General features: G+C 43.2%; 1 protein-coding gene across 1 annotated transcript in view; it reads left to right on the top strand.

Moving 5' to 3' along the window:
* The first annotated feature begins 7,832 nt into the window (after positions 1–7,832).
* SYN3 (synapsin III) overlaps positions 7,833–17,560 on the top strand; it is a 189,038-nt gene continuing 179,310 nt past the window's right edge. Inside the window, exon 1 of the mRNA XM_021553949.3 lies at positions 7,833–7,969. The gene's annotated coding sequence lies outside the window, so the exon portion shown is untranslated. The remainder of the gene's footprint in view (positions 7,970–17,560) is intronic.

Raw genomic sequence — 17,560 nt, 5'->3', positions numbered from 1 at the left:
ATTCAAGACATTTCTCTCTACATCCAGCAAAGGGATAGACCATTAAAAAAAAAAAAAAACAGCAAGGTTTGCTTGCCAGTAGTCATAATCCCATCCCTACCCTTCTTGGAATAATAGCAGGGACCTTGAGATTAAAAAGCTGAAATGAACACCTCATTAGAATAGCTGTTTTGTTTCCTACTAAATTTGAAAGACTTTTAAAAGGAGGAAAAGGACAGCTCAGCAAAAAAAATAAAAAATTATTCCTAAATCCTAGTTTCCTTTCCTTAGTCACTCTAAACTTCAATTTTCCACTCCAAAAACTGCAAATGCACTTTTGAGATTTTGTCCTAGAATACTGCTTTGTATTTCAAACCTCAGCAGAAAAGACAGTAAGCCAAAATTTGACCTTGGATATGACAGGAAAAAGCAAATAAAACAATCAGGAAAAAATTAACTATCTATGTTGGACTGCTAGAGGACTGAAGGAGAAGCCTGCTTCTTGTGGCTGATGCAAGGGCTAAACTTGAAGGCTGGATGCAATTGTTTAAGAAAATCTCAAAGAAGAACAGCAGAACTCAAAATAGGCCCTTTGCAGTTGTGGAATTATTTCATTGCTAGTAAAACTCAACCTTGGTTGAGGTATAGGTGGGGGAGGACAAGAACTTCTCCTTTCCACTGAGAGCGATATGTGAGTCTGTTCAGGGACTGGCCATTTAGATCAGCAGTAATTAATGTTTGTGTGCTATACAGAAATAGCAGGTGGCTACTCAAAAGAGCTGGGAAGGAAGAAGAGTTCAGGGGGAAACTGTGGAAATTCCTGATGTATTTCTGATATGTGGCGAAGTGGATATGTGGACTGAGACTGTGGAGTCTGTAGGGAATACTGTTAGGTTGAATGGCCCCAGGGTACAGCATTTATCAGTTTAGGCAGCACAAAAGAAAATAGAAATGGAAAACTGCTTAGAAAAAATGGCTTTTCTGGCATGATATATAGAGGTTGGGTATAAAGCAGATTTTAGGGTGTGTTAATAAGTCTCAAAAATATACTTGAAATACTGAAAAGCCTTGAGAATTCAGTAAATGAAAATGAAAAGTGATATTGAAGTTGGTGAAATGGGAAGTTTCTTCTCTTTCTTGCTGGATTCAGTCATACAGGATAAGACTTTGCAAATTAAGCTAGTTTTGAAAGTAAACTCATAGGTGTGTCTGTCTAATCTTCCAGGTTTTTTGTTTTTTTGGTTTTTTTTTAATCTGACTTTATACCTCTGGTTAGCTCATGCCACCATTTTTTAAATGATTTTTTAAATTAAATTACCTTTTAAAGTACTAATGGTTCCAACCATCAGATCCCAAGGGGCAGTTATTCATATAATTGAGATTTATCTCTCAATTATAAGGAAGCTAGGTAGACCTGGGAGAATGAGACAGCCTCTCTCACACCAAGTTGGCCAAGGGACTTAATGGAATCCAGTACAGGCCTTTCCATCTCACTTTCTAGTGGCTGATCTCACTTAATCCTCTTCTAAAAGTCTCTGAGCTGTTATGAGCAAGCACATTTCTGGTCAAAAAACATGTTTCTCTTGCATTAACGCTTTGGAGTACACTGTTAAGTAAGAGCTGTAAACACATGGCTCTGGCCAGCTACAGCAATGATCCTCAGCTGACTGGGGTGTCTGCTATTGGGCAATCTCCTGCTGCACGGGCTGGCAACTTCCATGCCTGAGCTCCTTAAACTATTGATCCATGGAATTGATGGGGAGCAGCTGAGCCACAGAAAAATCTCAGAAGCAACCTTCAAGTCCGTGAAGGCATTTGTTTTGGAAATCATTTGCCTCAAAGCCACTGTTCATGCAAAGCAAGGTTTCACAGTGAGATTTCCTCCAAAGCTGAGGCCACTTTGCCCTGGAGCATTTTCTGGGAAAGAAAACCCAAGCCATGCAGTGTCCCACAAGGTGGTTTCCTCCAGCATGCTCTCTGGTCCTTTTCCTAGTTGCCTGGCAACCAGGGAAGGGATGAGGAGGAGGAGAATGATGTGAGAGCATGGAAGCATCCAAAGCAGATTATTTGTAGTAAACCAGTCAGCAAACATTATTAGTAAAATGGCATTATCTGCAGCAAATCAGCTCTTGGTTCTCTTGAGCTGCTCCATTACAATAGGTCATTCCCACTGGACTCTTCAGATGGCTGTCTGCCAAAGGTGAGGACCAGGATTCTGCTGTAATTTTAAGGAGTTTCATCCTAGTGTGAATCCTTTGGCAGTGCCAGAACTCTTCTTCTCCAGTGGGAACAAGTGAGGTAAAAAAAAGAGCTTTGACCCTGTCCCAGCTTCCCTGTGTTTTGTTAGGTATGCTGTGTGACTGAACAGTGCCCCTTGGCTAAAAGGAAGCCAAATACGAGTTCAGCTCAGTTGTCCCTTCTGAATGTGATATTTAACCTCAAATCTTGTACATAATGTTTTCCTTAATTGTCAAAAAGGCTAGAAACGCTAAAAGGGTTTTTTTTTTAAACAAGAAAGTAAAGAAACAGAAAAGTAGAAGTTTCTATCTCAAATTAAATATGTCCAGTGTAGGATTTGTTGTTTGGATGAAAATAAGCTTAGATGGAGCAGGAATGTGGGAGAAAGAAGTCAAACCTGTGCTCTGTGAGCTACAAGACACTGAAATGAGTGTCACTTTCTGGTCAGTGTCTTAGCCATTGGTCATCCATTCAGTCTTTGGTCCAATGTTGCAGAGTCTTCAGGCAGTAGAATAAATTCTGTAGGAGGTGTAATGGTAGTCTCTCCTCTGAACAGCTGACAAAATCTAGGTGCAGTTACTTTCTGTGCTGGGGGGGACCTGGAGGTGAGTCTCCTGTCGGCTTTGTTCAGGTTTGGTCCCTCTGTTTCCTGCATCCTAAATGGGTGCTATAACCTTTGGGGTGTTGCCTATGCTGATGTGGAGTTAGGGTAGGTCTCTCTCTTTTGTGATCTTTGGGAAGGGAAAACCCATACCATCAGTGAGCAGGAACACTATTTTTGCCTTGGAAAACATCCTAGAAAAGATGCTTTGCAAAACATGGCACAGGGCTTGATGAAATTTGATGTATTTTTAAAGCTGATTAAAGCTATTAAATAGATCCACATTCAAAGAGCCTCATGGGGAAAAAAAGTTATATTTGTGCTTTCTTGTGTAATAACAGAGTGGGATAAAACATGGCTTTGTAAGGCCCCATTGCTATTGTCTTTGAGATAGCAAGAAGTCACTGCAATGAATAAGCTAATTATAGAAAAATGTTAGTGAATCATGGAATCATAGGATCATTTGGGTTGGAAAAGGCCTGTAGGATCAATTCCAACCATTTGCCTAACACTGCCAAGTCTACCACTGAACTGTGATCCTAAGAACCACATATACATGTATTTTAAATACCTCCATGGGTGGTGTGACTCGATCACTTCCTTGGGCAGCATGTTCCAATGCTTAACAACCCTTTCAGTGAGGTTTCTTTCCCCTAATATCCAATCTAAGCTTCCTCTAATGCATGCAGCTTGAGCTAGTTTCCTTTTGTCCTACTGCTTGTCACCAGTGAGAAGTGGCCATCCCCCACCTGGCTGCAGCCTCCTTTCAGGTAATTGTTGGGAGCAATAAGGTCTCCCTTGAGTCTCCTTTCCTCCTGGCAAAGCAACCCCAGCTCCCTCAGCTGCTCCTCACCTTTCCTGCTGAAGTAAGCAAAGAATGCCAGTAGAAAAATTGTTTGCTTTTCTTTCCCTAGATTAAGAGATGATACCTAGAAGTTCTTGAAAAGTTTATTTAAATAAGTCACTATTGCTGAAGTATGAAAAAGTATTTTAATTAAGAACATGTTTAGGATAATAAAGCATATTTTCAGTGGGTCTCTTTTTTATACAGACCACCATACACATATACAGTAGCACTGAAGCCCCAAAAAAATGCCTCAATCTGGCTAAATAAAATAAATTCAACTTGTCCCAAAGGCATCCCACTTCAGAAAACAGCATCCCAGACACTTATAATGAGCCATTCCTCTTCTGCTATGCATTGCTCTATTCTTCCTATTATCCTAATCTTGGTTCCTCAGATTTATTTCTGCAGACCCTGTCCCTTGAATGCCTCTGCTCCTGCCATCCCAAACACATTTGCCAAATTGACATACTGTTAAAGTAGCTGTCACAATATGAAAAATAAGCTCACTTCAACCTCTTGTCTCTGCCATGTATTGTGGGTCCAAAACAAGCCTGCATGGCTTGTGTGCAGCCCAGCCTACTCCTGCTGCTACTGTGGGAGCACCTAATAAATGTTTTATGCAAGGCTTTGGCAAAATGGCAGGGAGGGAGCAGGAAAAGGAACGGCCAGTCTCATTTGCAAGTAGATAATGAACTAAAGCATTGTTTTCTGGTCAGTTATAATCAATTAGGTGTTGGACACTCTTAGCAACTTGTGTTTGTGATACCCAGGCACTGGGAAGAAGACCCCATCAGATGACCAACACTGACTCAAGGTGTTGAAATATTGCCACAATTGCCCAAGTAAGCCAGAATGACAATTTTGGGGCTCAAAAGATGAACTGGACATCAGGTATGGGAACACTTGTATCTTGAAAATGCATAGTTTTCATTAACAGGTTTTTTTCATAATTTCTTGAATGTTTGGATCTCTATAATATGTGGGCTTTTGCTTGGCAAGTGTCCTGCTTGGACTGTAATGCTCACTACAATACAATCATTTATCTGTCCTATATTTCTCAATTGCTTCTGATTTTCATGCTAAGCACAGTTCTTCATCTGGGGATGAAAAGGGAGGAAGAGAAACTTTTGCAATTTACTCAATTTCTCCGCATGCTTAATTTTCCCTAATTTTGGATCTGCTCCCACTTACTGCTGCTACCCTCCAAAAGGGGCTCATGCCCAGTAAGGCATCATTTCAAAGGAGAACACCAAAACATCCATTGGCAGTAAATTATCTGATCAAAAATAATTTTGAGGAAGGAGAGAGCTTCTATGAAACTACAAAACTTTCTGGAATTTTTCCAAAGTAATGTAGTTAGTTTTCAGCCAAGAATACCTCAGCAATTGAGAACCAGAAGACTTCACGGAAAAAATTCTATTAAAATAATTATTTTCTTAGAAGACTTGCTGAAAAAATGTTCAGCTAAAAGAAAAATTAGAAAGAGAGCCACCTTTGATGGAAAATATTCAACAATCCTACCAAGGATCTAATACATTCAAAATAACTGTAGTGTAGCAAACTGCCTTCCATTTGTTTAGTTTGTCGGCTTCTTCTGACACCATTGATCCTGCAATTTTTTTTTCCTCTTATTTGCTTTGATTTATTCCTTGGGCTGGCAAATGCATTTTCTCAGCTTATTTCAACTCCTAGAGGGTTTCCACCAGAGGTGGCAAGGACCCTTTTTCCTTCTCTCCCTCTCCCCTGTGGAAGTTGTCACTCCCCTTTAGTTCACCACAGATTCAGGCTCTGTCTCTGTCTCCAGTGCCTGTCTGCAGTGAAGCCCCTGGCCCTTCACCACCCTGCCTCATACATGTCCCTGTAGCAGTGCTGTCACCTCTGTGATTTCTCTGGACCTCACAGCTGGGCACCTCTCAGCAGAATGAAATTCACTTTAGTGCTGGGAGGGCTGGTTTGTTCCCTCTTTAGCCAAGCTTTGCTCCCAATTATTAAAGCCTTTGTCAGAGAGGCTTTGATGATAGGAATTAACTTGAAAGGAATTTGATAACCAAGGGCCATATTCACGATGCAGAGATCTCCGCTGAAGGGCTCTCCCTCACTCCCCAGCATCTCCTGAATTTTGAGTAGATTCCCCAGTTGTCATGGCAACAGCCTAATTTGCTCTCTTTTTGTGGTTTAAGTAAGCATCATGTAAAAGCTCGTCAATAAATGATGCTAAAACATCCTGAGCTTTGGTAGTCACACTGGGCAACTTGCCACATGGCTTAGTTTAATTGCTCTGAAGCTACCATCAAGTGCATAATTCAGGGTTTCCTTTAACACAAGAAAAAAGTTTGGATGGCTGCAAGGGAAAGAGGAGGAGGAAAAGAGCAGCTGCCATTCTTCAGAAGTGAAGAAACTTCAGGAGCAAGAGGACAGTTCTGTCCCTTTTTGTGGCAAAGAAACCCATAACAGAAAAAGACAAAAGCTTAGTTGAGACTCCTACTTTTTCACTCTTTAGATCACTTTGAACTTGGTGAGAAGGGCAAAAGCATCCACTGATCTTGTACTCTACTCTCCCAGGGAAGGCAGCACGACTTGATCCTACTTTAGGACTGAGATGGAGGTAGATAGCCCAGCAATTTAGGAGGTGGCAATCCCCATGCATTGTCCCAGCTTCCTGCTAGTCTTTCAGTGTGAAGGCAGTGCCTACAGAAAGGCACAGACTTTAGGAGAACTTCTGGTCTGTCACCCGTAAACTGTCTTTGTATCTTTGCTGGTACTTGGGCTTGACTTTCCCTGGTGTCCCTGTTGCTGCTGGAGGCAGAGTTGAGGCTACGCAGCCCTCCAGGCCTGGGAGAGGAGCCAAACCAAGAGCTGGTGTGGGGCTTACTTGAGTTGCTTTGGGCTCTAGTGCAAATTTGAACCTCTCATCATTGTGATAGTAGGTATATAGACTCTACAGAGTAAATATTAGCACACGGAAAGTAGAGTGTAAAGGGTGTGCTTGGACACTAAGGGAGGAAGAACAGCAGCTTCATCCTGCCTGTTTATTTTTCACTTATGGTGGAATGACACATCCATTTGTTGATGCCATGCACATGAGCATGTATTAGCAGGAGCTTTCAGTATTGCTGTGAATGGTCATTAAAAATCCCTGTTGGCTGCTTGGTCTGTTCTGAGGGTACCAAAGGGCTGTCCTGCTGAGCTCCTCCACTTCCACTATTCCTCCCATAATAGTAAAACTCTTTAGGCAATCAAGGTGGTCTGAGGCTTGATTTAGATAGTGGTGAGGGATTGCAGATTCTCTTGAGGGAATCTGCAATGGTCTATAACTCTTCAAACAAAGCATCACCTGAGGAAAACCAGCAGTATTCATTTTGGAACCAACTACTTCTTAGGAAATACAAGTATAGATAGCTGCCTCTAGAAATTTCTGGTCAGGAAAAAAAAAAAGTGCCAAAACAGAACACTTTAGTCATTTGGTTTGGGGGAAAACTGCCACTTTGGTGTGGGTTTTTTTTAATGTGGGGATTCAAACTCCCACAGCAGGCATGTGAAATCACAGTCCATGGGCAGTGCATCTGTAAACCTTTCTCTCTCAGGAACCATGTACTTGCATCCTCTGGGTGTCTGAACTGATGGGATGATAGCACAGTTGCTTTACAGAGGATACTGTGATACAAGGCAAACTCTCTCTTTTCCCTGTGATCTGCTTGTCTTGTCACTCCCTTCTCCAGAATAGTTTCATTCTTTTCTCACATATTGCATTCAGGGAAGAGGCAAAGTGCTTGATATGCTGTGGTGTCGCTTTGCCTGGACAGAAATCTCTGCATCCACTGAGATGGTAATGACCCTCCACAAGGGAAATACTGTATTGTGGGCTGAGGATGGAGGTGCAACAATAAAATGGGAATGCCATGGCTTAGGGGGAGGAGGGCAAGAGGGGTTGAATGGGAAATAGAAGTGAATAATCTAAGGTCTCCTTTTCAGGAGTGATGGATAGATTCTGGTTTTTTTTACCCGCCTCTCTGATAAAAGCTTGACAGTGGGGGTGTAGTCTGTGACACCAGAGCCTGCACACCCTTGTTGTTTTACTAAATTATTCATTCCTGTTCCTGTGATAATATAGTTATAAGGAGGAGCCTAATTGAATTTACTGTCTGGCATTGGCCAATAGGGCGATAAGGATCCGGCAGAATGGGATGACGGTGAATCCTGCTGGTGTGCTGTGAATGTGAAGCAGGACAGACTGGCAGTTTGTGTGCAGGAGGGAAGAGGAATCGGTCCAGAGCCCCTGGATTAGCAGATTAAGGAAAGGAAAGGTAAGGGAGCGGGTGGGAATGGGATTTGCCTGAATCATGTACGGACCCTGTGCTGAAAGGCTGGTTTTGTTCATAGGAAAGCACTCTGCAGGCAATGTTTTCCTGCAGGGTTTGGAGGGAACAGGAATGCATGTGGTGGCACTTGCTCAGTGCATGTAGGCTGTGCCTTTGTCTTTATACGTGCTGCAGGGCTCTGTAAGGCTGCACGTTCAGTGAGCGCGTCAGTGCAGGGATTCCTGTGGTTTGTGTGGATCCAGCAGCAGCGCATGGAGCCTGTGCAGTATAAATGTAACGAGGGGAGTCCGAAGGGAGGAATTACCTCATGGGCAGAGTGGGGAAAACAGTAGTGCTTTCTGGTTTGATTGAAAATTAAAACCTCAAGGCTCTTAGTGAGCTGTTTGCAAACAGAACAGAGCAAGTGTGTGCGCATCTGTCCGTGTACGTACTGGATCTGCAGTGAGATGTTAAAATGGGAAAAAGGAGATCAGACTGGAGCATTAGGTGTCGCAGGTGGAGATAAATTGCAGGCAATCTGTGTAATCAGATTCTCTAACATGGAGAATGCAAGTGAGTACAGAAGTGGATTAATCCTATCTGCTGAGCTGGCTATACCTGGAAAGCAAAGGGGAGAAGGGCTGGGAATCAGGACAGATAATGTGACTGGTTGGGGAAACTGGTGCTCAAACCATCCTGCCTGCTGTGCCTGCTGCTAAAGTGGTAGCTTATTGAGTTGCTTCCACAGATTTGTTATTTCCCTTCTAATGATGCAAATATGAGCATATCTGAGGATCAGATTAGAGCCCATAAATTGACATTGTCTGGAAGAACAGGACCACATCAAGCAAATTAGCCTCTGCCCTTCCTTTTGTTTCACTGCCTTTGCTCTGATAACAAGTGATGGCTGAACAGACAGGGCAGGTGGGGGAAGATGGATTACAAACGTGGCAAGTGGCATTAAGCCGTGCAGACAGTGAGTGTCGTTTGCAGTGATGATGTTATAATCCCTCTTGTTCAGCTTACATCTTTGCAAGCATGTAAGACAAGGCTGTCCTGAATTTGGGGTAAGCTTATTCTGGTCACTAACTGAAGCAGGGGTCACAGCTCACTGTAAGGCATTAAAATTTTTAGCTGCTTCTCATAGGGGTCCACCACCTCATTCTTTTCAAGCTGGGATCCAGAGGAAAGTGTTGCTGAGACAAAGATGTTGCTCACCTGTGGATATCTCATCTCTGTTGGAAACTCATTCTTATGGTGTGTGTGGAAGGGATATGCTTTTTCTGCTTGCTCAGAAAGCAGCGGCCAGAAGCTGCTTCCAAAAAGAGAAGTAAGGCAAGAAAACCCCATAGGGAGAAGCAACAAAATGGCTTATCTTGGATTAGCCAAACCCTTTTGCCCAAATAGGTTGTCCTTCTTTCCTGACACCAAATTTCTTATGTTAGGGGTCAGCTTCCCTCTACTCGTTCTCACGTGGTCTGAAGGTTTAGAAAATGACTGATATCCCCATCAGAAAGCACCTCCTTGCTCTTGTCTACACTCTGCCCATGACAACTCCTGGACTCTCTGGGTTGTGCTCCTCCGAGTGGTGGGCTGAGTCTGGTCCCCTCTGTCTCACAGCTTGTGCATGCACGCCAAGTGACACCAAAGGAATACTCACTTGGTATAAATATGAAAAGGTTCCACCTTGCAGAGGGTATTTGTATTTGGTGATGGAAAAAAGGAAATATTGCAGATTCTCATAGGATAGAGACAGTCTCTCATTATCTCACCTGGAATAGCTGACTAAAAAATGGATCTAACACAAGGCATACGGTCATAGTTGTGTTTGACTCTAGCTTTCAGAGGCAGCAGCAGAGTGAGTGAAATTAAAAAACCAGTCGTGGCCATCTGAGAATAAACTCCCCAGTATACTAACATTCTTCCCCTTTGCCCCAGAAACAGAGGCATAGTCGAACAACTTGCTTATTCACACACTACAAAAGACTGCACAGCTCCCAGGTGCAGAGTAGGAGGTTCTCCCTACTAAAGAGTGGGCAGATACTCATTGCTCCTGGAGAGTCTCTCTCTCTCTCTCTCTCTCTGCTCACCAGAGGAAGTCCTCTGCTCTTGCCAGTTTTGGGAAGTGCACCTTCCCTGGGAGATATTTGCAGGGATTTGGCAGGAGAAGCATCCCTGTGACGCTGCAGCAGCAGCAGCCAGGTGCTGGTTGCAGCAGTTACTGCCGGCTGGGTGCCTGCATTGTTTGCTTCTGCCCTGGGAGTCAACAGGGAGGCTCAGGAACGGGCAAAATGCCAGCATATTCCCAGGGAAGCTGACGTCATTGCCAATTCAATGGTGCCAGACACTGTGCTGGAAACCTGAGGTTGCTTTTCTGCCATTAATTGCTCAGATGATTAATTCATGCAATGATATCATTTTCTTGGGTGGAGGTTAAGAGGTTATGTACTCTAGTAAGGAGAGGCGTGGTGGGATGTGAAGCTTGTGCTCCTTGCTGGTGTTGATGCTAATTAGAACAAACCAGCCACTGCGTGCTCCACATCATCCTTCCTCCCTCAGAAAAGGTACCACTTTTTTCTTGGGTTTTTTAGGGGGGATGAGGGGGTGGTGCCACGCGATATGTGAGCAAGTGTTCTTACAGGATTTGCAGTATTGCAAATTCTGCATCAGAGGATTGAACCATAATGCCCCTTAACTTTCACAACTACGCTGCCACAAGGATTTTTGCTTTAATTATTTTCATGTTAACTACTTGATTTATGTCATTTACATTGCACCTTCCAACAAGAAAAAGCAGTATTATCCTCATTACAAAGACAAATGAAAAAAATAAGTGAGTTTGTTTCTTAAACAACTAGTGTGCTGCATTGTGGTATTCGTTCTCCTCTCAGAGGGTTCTGCTCAGTCTGTAGGGGTGCAGGATCAATTTTTAGTTGGTCTGGAAATTCCCAAAATGTCAAGTTTTGTAGCAAATACTTCAGGATATTTAATTCTTTTAGGCTAAAAATCCCCTTCCTGTCTCTTTACTATCTGAGTAAATAAGTCTAGAATTCCCAGGTGGGCATTACAAAGAACTGTCCTGGCCCAGACACAATTAATAGCTGATAAAGTTGCAGCAACTTGATCTGTCAATCTGTTGGTAGGTGAAACATGTAACATGAAATGTCAGACAAACCACCCAGGGCATTTTCAGAGCTGTTGTAAGAGCATTTTGTGTCAAACGTCATCACTGCTCTGCCACATGGATCCCTCCCTCTTGCTCACTCCAGTGCTGTTCTTCTCACTTCGGGCCTCTGTGATTTTGGCTGATTTGCATCCCCAGAGGTGTACAAAGCCCTGGATCATAAGTTTTCAAACAGACTTGGTAAGACCAAATGGAAATCTTCCAATTTCTAGTCTGGCCTTTTATTTATGGGATAAAATGGTTTCCTTTCTGTTTAAATAGTGGGGAAACCATGCTCTCTCTCCATTCTGGATAATTCTTCACTTTTCCCATCCTTTATGATTTGTTGTGGTATTCTCCTACCTCATCTAGAGATTTGAAAATGTCAAAGAGCTTTTTTGAATGCCGACAAATAACAGAGATTTGATTAACAACTGTAGCAGATCACTTACCAGTCCAGTATCATATCTATTTATAATACAGTTATCAAAGAAAATGAAGTGATTATGCAGAACTAACAATGTCTGTATTAATGGCTATCAGGTTCCAGATGTTCATCTCTTGTCTGTTTAATGAGGAATAATTCTACCTTGTCTGGGCAGATCAAATGCTAAAGCAAGGGTGCAGTTTGGCTCTGCTGCCCTTAGCAGATTATACTGGCCACAAGAAAGTTGGCCTAGAGCATGTACTTGTAATTTAGACCTCACTCATAAAAGTGAAAAACTAATGACACAGCCTTGGAAAAGCAGGAGGAAGAGTCTGTTGTGTGGCCTTTGGGTGAGAATAATCTTTTGTCCTGGTGGCAGCCCTCCACTGCAAAGGGCTGAATTGCCATCAGAGTGACAGGAAGGGGAAGAAAAGATTGTCTGCTTCCCAGGATAGTCTGTGGGGGATTGGCATTGAGTGGGGGGTGAGGGGGGAAGTGAATTGGATGGAGTAGGAAAGACCCTTTTTCTAGATTTCCTGAAACTGGGAGTTTCCCCTTCATATCACTTTGAGAGAGCAACTACAGTCGTTTTTAAAAGCACATTAAATTTTGCTCTGACCTATCAGACTGGGATATGGACAAGACAGAGAGCTGCTGTGTTGTAGACTACTCCAGCCTGAAGAAGGCAAACAGCATTATTTTCCTGTGTGTCTGAGAAATAAATCAGAGTCTCTGTTAAAAGAAGGAGAAAGGTAGGACGAAGGTAGGACTGAAGAGCCACGTGTAAAGCTGGACAAAGTAACAGAGAAGGGTGTGCCTTTTTTTGGAAGAAGGAAATTTTGGTTTCTGCCAAGCTTTATGGGTTTTGGCTGATTTATTTCCTGCTCTCAGCGTGATCCAGAACCAGCACTCCTTCGCTGTATACTTTAGCTGGGGGAAAAAAAAAAAAGGGCATTGGCTTCTTTGTTTTTTATACACAGGAGCAAACATACACATACCAACTCCTTTTAAAAGATGACAAGCAGTGTCTTCAGCCAGCTTTTCATGGTTTGAAATGGCTGTTTGCTGAGCTCCCTTCAGTTTAAAAAGTATGCTACTTTGAGCCCTATGTTTTAATTTACAATTTAATGTTACATTTAGTTGACAATGGCACAAGAAGGAAATAGTATTTTAGCCTGCTTATTCTAGCCCTTTAAAACCACAAAACCATTCAAGAAAAGGTACTAATTGGCCAGTTGCTCATAAAAGCCACAGCTAAAGCCACTCAGATTACTTGGAGTCACATAAGGAGTTTACTGATTCCCATCTAAGTGAATGGAGAAAAGTCTCACACCCCTGCAATTCAGGACTTCCAAGCCTGCTGGAAAAAAAAAAAAAAAAAAAAACAGCCAGAAATGCTTACATCATATCTTTTATGTAGCCAATGCAAAATATTTTTAATCTAGAAGGACTGGTAGGCTTTCACCAGCACTAAATTAAGTTTATAAGCAAATACAAGGATATTTACATAGAGCTATTAGGAAAGCAAAACCAATAGCAGCAGAACAGTCAGCTCCAAGATGATTCAGACCCTTAAAATCTGTCATTTAAAATATAGTAACACTCCTTTTTTAGATGAAGTGCATTATTTTTAATATAGGGTATTCCGGCCCTATGTGGTTGTCTTCTTTTGTAAAATATAATTAACATATCTGTTATGACATCATCTTTCTCCCCCATTTCTAACTGTACTTCACTGGTTTAGAGTAGGGCTGAAGAGCCCTGTAGTGCATTGCAGCCCAGGAACATATCAAATACATTCTTGGCTGCCAAAATACTTTTTCCTGACTCTGCAGAGCAAACTGATAAATGCCAGAGGATGACACTAGAAAATACAGATCATTCTTGGATCTTCTTTATTGTATTGTATTTGGATCTTCTGTATTTGGAGAAGGAAAATCAGGAGTTTTCACACTGAACTTAGCAGCACAGTGCAGTTTTTTGTAGACACTGCTGTACAGCAGTGAAAAATAAAATGGAAATTTGGGGTAAATGGTGCCAGAGGTGATGGTACCCTGTGTTTCTGTCCCTGAGCCACCACACACACTTCTGATGCACTGTGCCCATCACTGGCAGCTGCCAGGGGCTGTGGACGCAGTGTGTGGGCAGGGAAACACACTTGGTGCCTGGCTGTTTTCTGAAGTGGGCTTGACAAAACCAAATTATGTGACAAGCTAGGAAACATTTATTCTTTTTTTAGCCCGAAAGTTTTTTTATTTACTGCTTAAAGATGATACTTAGTGCCTGCATTTCCCTGTATGTTCACTAAAGCATTGATTGCACTTTGGCAAGAGGGGTTGGATGAAACACTGCTCTCCCTCCAGCAGCTCAAGGCTGCTGTATTTAGCTTGATGCTTCTATCTAAAATAGGCCTGTGTGTATTTAGTTAATCTTTTGGGCAGACTTTCTTACTTCAGCAGTCTTGTGAAGTTTCTTTTAGCAGGAGAGAGAGGAGTAGGCGAGGTAGGGGGTTGCTGCTTTATAATAAAACTGAAAGAGGCTGACAGGAATCCACATGAAGGTTACCTTGGTTCACTCTGGGCTACCTTAATAATTCAGCAGAGCCTTTCTAGTCCGGGCTTCCCACGCTGTTCCCCACAGGGGCTGTTTCACATATGAGAGTTTCCTGAGGCCATTCAAGGCACCAGCTACTGAGAAACACAAGGCATGCAAGAGGATGGTGCCTGTCAAGAGCTGGAGCTGACAATTCCTATTAATGTGCAGGCAGGCTTTTCCAGGGAAGATTCTTTGATGTCTCTGACTCTTGGTCACAGTTCACAGGCCTCTGGCTTTACATGTCATGCTTATTTCTTGAAGGAAAGTGCCACCTCTTTCTTCTGCTGAGCCCCATGGTCAGGCTGTCTCCTCCTCAGGCATGACCCTCAGAGCAGGACAGTGCCTTTAGTCATCCAGGGCAAACTCAGACCTTGCAAAGTCACAGCTCATATCTCTTGCAAAAATCATGCCAGCTGTGCAAGTCCACCTGCCTTCCACCATCATCAGGATGAGAGAAGGGTCATTTCTAACTTCCAAAGATTTCACATTTCAGAGAGAAGCCCTTAGAAGTTAATGATAATTTTGCTTGAGCTAGAAGGGAAATAATTGACTTTCTGCTTTCTGAGATAGTTTCCAGTTAAATAAGTAGCATTGCTACAGTTTTTCTCTATGCCCTGTTCTGCTAATAGAAGCAATAACTGATTGTCTCCACAATGCTGTAAGACCAGTATATTTTCCAAGAACAGAGTAGGTGGTGAAGAATGAATAGACTCTTTAGTTGTCTTAATTCCTAAGTGCATGTTTTCATGCTTAGTGATAGGGCAACAAAGGCAATGGGCAGGTAAGAAAAACTCTGATTATTTAAGGAGAGCACAGCACCTGCCTGTTTTGTGGTATAGTCAGGGGTAGCAGCTGATTGGGGAGGTGAAATAAGAATAGAATTATAAAATGTCTTGGGTTAAAAGAGACGTTAAAGATCATCTAATTCCAACCCCCACCACCACAGACAGGGACTCCTTACACTAGGTCAGGTTGCTCAGGGCCCTATTCAATAATCATCTGCAATAAATAACAAACCAGCTGCCATCTCCTGCATTGCTTGGCAATATTTTTTATACAATTTTCAACAAATCAAAAAATCAGCTCAGGTAAGACTGCTGCCAGGCACTGCCTAGCCCTGCACTGTCAGCAGGTGCTGCTCAAGATACAGCTGCCCAGGAGTGAGCTTCTGGTTTACAGCATGAACATCTGAGCTCTCCTGGGATGCTTAAGCGTCTTTGCACTGGGGTATCATATGGTCATGCAATCCTTGCTGAAGTCAGGAGAAAACACTTTTTTCTTCACTCAGGCTTTCGGGGGGGTAATCCTTTGCTCTTGCTGCAGGGTCTATGGCTTAGCTACTGGACTGGTTTGGACCAGATGGTGAGTATTTACAAATTAGCCTTGGAGTTGTTTTTTCAATCAGAAATTATAAACTCGTGATGGGAGGAGATGGGAGAAACTACACAAACTGCACTAGTGGGAGGACAAGTTCAATGATCCTAGTCTTCAAATTCATTTGATTTTTACAAGTGCTCTGCAGTGCTTTAGTGGTAATTGAAGAGCTCCAAAGCAATTATCCTCTTTCAGAAATGAGATACTAATGATGGAGAGCTGAAGCGAGACAAGAGCAAGTGATTAAGCTGATGATAGTGAAGGACTTCTATATATTTGTTATCGTGTACATTATTTTTGCTCACAGTATGGCCCTTTCTTGTCCTGGTTTTACATTTGTGTTCCAATATGAAGTGATTTAACCAGGATCACTTGTGCAGCTCTTAGGAAAAAAACATGTGGATGTGCAGGGCCTGCCACCAACATGTAAAGGTAATTCAATACTTTGATGAAGTTCAGTGGCTATAACAGATTTTATAATCCCATCACTGGGACATGCTTGATTACTGTTTTTGCACTGAAGTAAATAAAAAAGGGGACAAAACTCCTTGCATCTAATCTGGCTTATTTATAAAAGATTATCCATACACTAATTTCTTACACATTATCATTATCATCTTCTGGGCATCAACAACAGTTTTTGCAGTAATCAGCTCTGAAACTGGACTCCAGTGACATTAGCTGTACTCATTTGAGCTGAGAACTCTGTATATCCTTCCATGTTAACAAGTAATGCCTTCTTTGCCTCAGTCTTTAGTGGGAAGATGGCTTGTCCCCAGGATAAGTGTCCTCCTGGCTTGGTTGATGGTGCCAGGGAGCAGAATGGTCCCCCCATTATCCAAGAGCAGGCAGTCAGAGAACTTCTGAGATGCTTGGATATTCATAAATCAATGGGACCAGATGGGATCCATCCCAGGGTGATGAGGGAGCAGGCAGATGAGCTTGCAAAGCTGCTCTCCATCATTTACCAGCAGTCCTGGCTCACTGGTGAGGTTCCAGATGACTGGAAGCTGGCCAATGTGATGCCCATTCACAAAAAGGGTGGGAAGGAGGATCCTGGCAATTATAGACCAGTCAGCCTAACCTTAGTACTTTGTGAGATAATGGAGCAATTTATACTGAGAGTCATCGTGCAGCATCTACAGGATGGCCAGGGTATCAGACCCAGCCAGCAGGGGTTTAGGAGGGGGAGGTTGTGTTTGACCAACCTGATCTCCTTTTCTGAAGAGGTGACCTGCCTGGTGGAAAGGTGCAGGAAAAGGCTGTAGATGTTGTCTATTTGGACTCCAGCAAGGCCTTTGGCACTGTCTCCCACAGCATACTTGTGGAAAAGCTGGCAGCCCACAGGTTGGACAGGAGAACTCTGTGCTGGGCTAGGAACTGGCTGCATGGCTGGACCCAGAGAGTGCTGGTGAGCAGTGCTGCATCCAGCTGGGGACAATCGCCTGTGGTGTCCCACAGGGCTCTGTGCTGGGACCAGTTCTGTTCAATATCTTTATTGATGACATGGATGAGGGTGTTGAGTCTTTCATTAGTAAATCTGCAGATGACACTAAGATGGGAGCATGTGCAAATCTGTTAGAAGGTTGGAGGGCTCTGCAGAGAGACCTGGAATGGCTGGATGGATGGGCAGAGTATTATAAGATGAAGTTTAATAAATCCAAGTGCCGAGTCCTGCATTTTGGCCACAATAACCCCTGCAGCATTATAGGCTGGGGAAGGTGTGGCTGGACAGTGCCCAGGCAAGAAAGGGACCTGGGGGTACTGGTGACAGCTGACTGAACATGAGCCAGCAGTGTGCCCTGGTGGCCAAGAAGGCCAATGGCTCCTGGCCTGTGTCAGGATCACTGTGGCCAGCAGGAGCAGGGAAGTCACTCTTCCCCTGTACTTGGCACTGGTGAGACCACATCTTGAGTGCTGTGTCCAGTTCTGGGCCCCTCAGTTTGGGAAGGACATTGAGACGCTTGAGTGCGTCCAGAGGAGACAACAAGGCTGGTGAGGGGCTTGGAACACAAACCCTGTGAGGAACAGCTGAGGG

Source organism: Lonchura striata, chromosome 1A, assembly GCF_050655825.1.
Source record: "Lonchura striata isolate lonStrDom1 chromosome 1A, ASM5065582v1, whole genome shotgun sequence".
Lineage (NCBI taxonomy): Eukaryota > Metazoa > Chordata > Aves > Passeriformes > Estrildidae > Lonchura > Lonchura striata.
Note: the sequence above shows the minus strand (reverse complement) of the source record. Positions and strands in the feature narration are given on the sequence as shown.